At 51.2% G+C, this 4,854-nt stretch overlaps 1 protein-coding gene across 2 annotated transcripts in view; it reads left to right on the top strand.

Annotated features, from left to right (window-relative positions):
• Positions 1 to 255: 255 nt before the first annotated feature.
• NCALD (neurocalcin delta) overlaps positions 256 to 4,854 on the top strand; it is a 391,013-nt gene continuing 386,414 nt past the window's right edge. The window contains exon 1 of one of the 2 annotated variants that reach the window (XM_059394947.1): positions 256 to 299. The gene's annotated coding sequence lies outside the window, so the exon portion shown is untranslated. Of the gene's footprint in view, positions 340 to 4,854 lie in introns of both variants that reach the window. The other variant, XM_059394944.1, reaches the window with a different exon arrangement.

The following is a 4,854-nucleotide window of genomic DNA, read 5'->3' as shown; positions in this document are numbered from 1 at the left end:
CACCCGAACAGGCAAACAGGCGGGGCGTTCACCGCACCTGCAAGCCGCGCGCCTCTGCCGGCCCCCGAGCCCCCCCTGCATTCCCGCAGTCCAGCCCACCCGGGAGGCAAGCTGCAGGCGGGGTCGCAGTGGGGAGGGGGGTCGGCGGCGGCGAGGACCGAGACACCGCGCGAGGCAGGGGAGGGGGGCGCGGCGGGCGGCGGTACTGTCCAGGGGGAGGCGGGCGGAGGGAAGGCGCTGCCGCCGCTGCTGCTGCCGCCTCTCCGGCGGCGACACAGACGCCGGGAGCGGCCGAGGCGGTGAGTCGCAGCGCCTTCCCTCCGATTCTCCGGATCCCGGGTACATAGGAGTTGCAGCCAGGGCGGGTGTGCGGGGGCCGGCGGCGCCGAGAGCGGCTGCTGGAGAGGGGACCCGCGCGCTCGGGGCCGGGCGGGCGCAGGGGTGGGCGCGAGGAGCCGCGCGGTCCTGGGGACCCGGTCCCCGCAGCCATTCCCGGGGCAGCTCACCCGGTCAGTTCCCTGTCCTGCCCTCAGTGCCGCGTAGGGAAAAGAAAACAAAGCCAAAGACCCCGAGGATGGGTGGCAGGAAGGGAGAGAGCAACTTTGCACACCGACGCGCTGAGGCGCGGGGCGGGCAGGATGGGGGCGCGCTGGGTCGGAAGGGGGCGTTCGTGCGCCTGGTGGCCCGGGGACCTCAGGAGCAACCCTTCGGGGCGGGGGCTGGGGTCGAGGGCACTGCTGGTTCCAGGGCCTGCAGAGTCGGCCCCCCCGCCGAGAGGCTGCAGGAGGTGTGTGTGGGGAGTGGGGCCCAGGGGAGGGGGCTTTCGGAGCCACAGAAGGCGGTGGTTGAACCCAGAGGAGGAAGTAGCATGCATTTGGGTCTCAGAACCTGAAAGATTTGCGTCTCTTGCGGTCAGGGACTCGGGAAGGGGTGTGCTGGGGAGATGTGTCTGAGTGTTTTTCAGTGCATACCGATTTATTTTTAGCTCCCAGAGAAGCAGGATGTGCAAAGTGGGTTGTATCGGCCCGGGAGGGGCAGGAGGTCTCCCTGTCCGCAGGAAATACACAAGTTTCTTGCTGCAGATGCTTGCTTTAACTTTCAAGCCCAAAGAAAGCCGGCCATTTGGCTCTCGGAAGATCTCCCCCACGCTGTGGCCACTTTCTTCCTGCGGGTCTGTCTGAAGCTGCAGGCCAGGCCGGTCAAGTGTGCTTCTGCCATTAAACACGGGCCCCAAATGATGGTTCTGTTCGCAGGGTGTGAAACACAGAAGGGGGGGCTGCCAAGGTCTCACTTGCTGAGAAGGAAACCACACAATCTTGCTCAAAGTTTTCCTAGCTTTGTCTGATTTAAAAATAACAGACTTAAGCAGCTGTATTATCAAGGGCAGGATTCTAGGTCCAGGTTTCTCAGACCCAATTGGCAATGCTTGTGAGGTTTTTTGCTCTGTCTGGGAGATGCCAGTGTTTTTGGGTCAAATGCAGGGTGCAGGGATTGCAGAGGAGAAGGAGGTAGTGTGATGGTGGGAGTGTGGGTGTATGGGAGGGGGACCACTGGGAGTGGTCTGGGGAGGGGCTTCCTTCAGAGGAGGAGGCTCAAGAACCTGAAACCCAAATGTTCATTCAGGTGCCTAAGCCAGACCCTTGGAAATTACCTCTGGAGTTTCTCCCATTTCAACCAGTCAGCACCAGTCCTGAGGACCGACCCTCTGCCTCTCTCTGAGTGTGCTAGGTGAGGGGGCTGTGAGGAGCATGGGCTGAGCAGCCAAACTGTTCTGGCTGGGACCCAAGTAGCCCCGTGACCTTGGGCTCCATACTTAACTTCTCTTCCTGATCTGTGGCATGAGGTTGATAATCCGTACCAAATGTATCTCAGGTTTGTTGTGAAGATAACATGAATCAATACACAGAAAGCACTTCCCACAGTGCCTTGTCATTAGTAAGGGCTGCAGAAATGTGAGCTGTTATCACTGTTGTTGTGGTTGATTAACCCTTTTCACAGCGGCTACTGTCACTGGTGTAGTTCATGTTGGTATCACTTGCCTGAGTTGCTCCAGTTGCCTTAACTGGGCTTGCTCTGAATCGGGATGCTCTTGCTCCAGCCCATTCTCCAAAGTGCCAGTAGATTGCTCGTTTGGAAAACAAAAATCTACACCGGTGACGCTGCTTCATTTCCTTCAGAGGTTTTCCGTGGCTTTCAGGGTAGAGTTGGGACTCCAGGGAATTTCATGACCTCACCCTTGTTTCCTCCCCAGCCTCATCTCCAGAGCCTCTCCTTGTCAGCTCCTCCCACCCTTCCTCGGCTGGGTGACTCCTGTGAATTTTTCCCTATTCATCAGCAGCGACAGTGCCTACCGATAGACCTCTTGGCAGCCCCCCCACCCCCGCGCCCCCAGATAACTGAGCTGCTCTTGCTTCCTGTGACCATAGTACCCCGTGCATACCCCTCCCAGCGCCCTGCATTGTCATCTGTGTACGTCTTCCTCACCTGCAAGTGCCTTGAGAGATGGATTGTGTCAGTAAATGTTTGTCGAATTAATAAACGAACGGCAAGCAAAGTTCAGTCCTTTTCACTAAAACCAGAAACAAAAGTGCAGAATAATAGAAAGACCAAGCCAGTCTTTAGTATAATGCTGTACAATAAAAAAAACTCTGCGAGATACTAAGGAACCAGAAGTTGGTCAAAAGCAATGTGGCATACTGTCTTGGAACCATTTCAGACCCTTTAAACTGTAAAGGGTCAGACTAATAATGGGGAAATGTAGTGATTTGAACTCTTCCCTTCTTTCCCTGATAGAAAGGTGGGGCATCTCTTGGGCTGGGAGGGGTGGGAATCCAGCTCTTTTTTTTTTTTTTTTAAGATTTTATTCATTTATTTGATAGACAGAGATCACAAGTAGGCAGAGAGGCAGGCAGAGAGAGAAACAGAGAGGAAGGGAAGCAGGCTCCCCGCCGAGCAGAGAGCCCGATGCAGGGCTTGATCCCAGGACCCTGAGATCATGACCTGAGCTGAAGGCAGAGGCTTTAACCCACTGAGCCACCCAGGTGCCCTGGGAATCCAGCTCTTTGAAGAGGTTGTGCAGTGACTTTGGTTCTGAAGGCAGAGGTGAATGTTACCACACACAGGGGCTTTGTAGATGGTCCTTGGATTGTGGCTTCCCCTGGAGCGCAGATTTCAGCTTGTTCTGGAATTTGTATTAAGAGGACAGGAACTATGTTGCCATCAAAGCTCCTCTGTTACATATCAGTCAATTCAGTATGTTCTAGATGCATTTCTGTCTGAGGCAGTGTTTCCAAGCATTCCATTATTGGGTTCTCAGGAGCTGTGCTGAGGGAGCTAAGATGGTGCCCCGTTCTCAGGGACCATCTCAGAGTCTGATTTCAAGGCTCCAGAACAGGGAGTTCCGTATAGCAGAGGAAACAAAAATGCTTTTTACATTTTGTAAGGGTTGTAAACAAAACAAATCAAAATATGAAGAAGACTATGTAATGGAGACCATGACTAAGATACTTACTACCCAGTTCTTTATAGGAAAATGTCACCAACTACTATTCTGGAGCTGAGACCATTGGTTTCTTTTCTTTCTTTCTTTCTTTCTTTTTTTTCTTCAAGTTTTTACTTATTTATTTGACAGAGAGATACAGCAAGAGAGGGAACACAAGCAGGGAGAGTGGGAGAGGGAAGCAGGCATCCTGCTGAGCAGGGAGCCCGATGTGGGGCTTGATTCTGGGACCCTGGGATCATGACCTGAGCCAAAGGCAGGCACTTAATAACTGAGCCACCCAGGCACCCCCACTGGTTTCATTTTTCATGTCATCTTTGATTGAGTGGTAGTGGCCACCTGGAGAGCTGGGTGGAATAGGAATCCAAAGCTGGATCCAGGCTCAGCATTAAAGAGCTCTGTGATCAATTAGTGATGTCTGTCAGGGCCTATAATTTTTATTCTTACTATCCTTCTATCTTTATCACCATGAGAGTATCATGGAAGGATAATGAAGGCAGAAATCAGGGAGAAAACGCATGAGTTAAAAGTCAACCTAAGAAGAAGCCAGGAAATTTTTACCACTACCATACCATACTGGTTAATTTTTACTACCATTAACATTAGTAGCTTCCATTTATCCAGTGTGTACTGTGTATGTACATAAGGATCCCATTTAAACTTTGTAGTAATTTTTTCAGGAGATACTTATTATACTGGTATACTATTATTCTGTTGCAAGTGTAAGATAATTTCAAGTAAAAAAAAAAAAAAAGAACATTATTTTGGCTTTTATAACTCCTCAGTCCAGGGGAAGATACTTCAGGTATGGTTTGATCTAGACCTTAAGCATCATTACCATGGACTGACTTCTCTCTCCATATTTCTTGGTTTCCTTCTTGAAGTTGACACCATTTTTAGGTTCCATTTCATCATGGGCTTAAATCCAGCCTGAAAGGGAGAGACTCTATCCCAGCATTTCTTGCAGTGCTATGGCTTTATTTGCTTTGATTGGGTCCAGCGCCTCTTCCCGTGGCTGCAGTGCCACACATCAGCTGAGCTTGGGCTTGATCAGGTTTTAGCCCTGAGCCATAGGTGAAGGGGCAGGGAGCAGGGTAGTTCTCCAGGAGAACACTGTTGGAGAACACTGTTACACTGTCACCAGGAGACGGGCCAATAGATGATGAATTGCAAAGCAACAGATATCCGCCATAGTACTGCTAACATTCACCCTTCATAGAGGAGGGAAACAGGTTTAGTAACACTCCATAATGTGCCCAAGGACACATGGCTAGATAAGAGCGGAGTTTTAATTTGAAACCCACAATTTATATGCTTAGTAGAATTATTTGTGAACAGAACAATTTTTTTTTTTT

This window comes from Mustela nigripes, chromosome 3 (assembly GCF_022355385.1).
Source record: "Mustela nigripes isolate SB6536 chromosome 3, MUSNIG.SB6536, whole genome shotgun sequence".
Lineage (NCBI taxonomy): Eukaryota > Metazoa > Chordata > Mammalia > Carnivora > Mustelidae > Mustela > Mustela nigripes.
The sequence above is the reverse complement of the archived record's forward strand: the minus strand, read 5'-3'. Positions and strand labels throughout refer to the sequence as shown.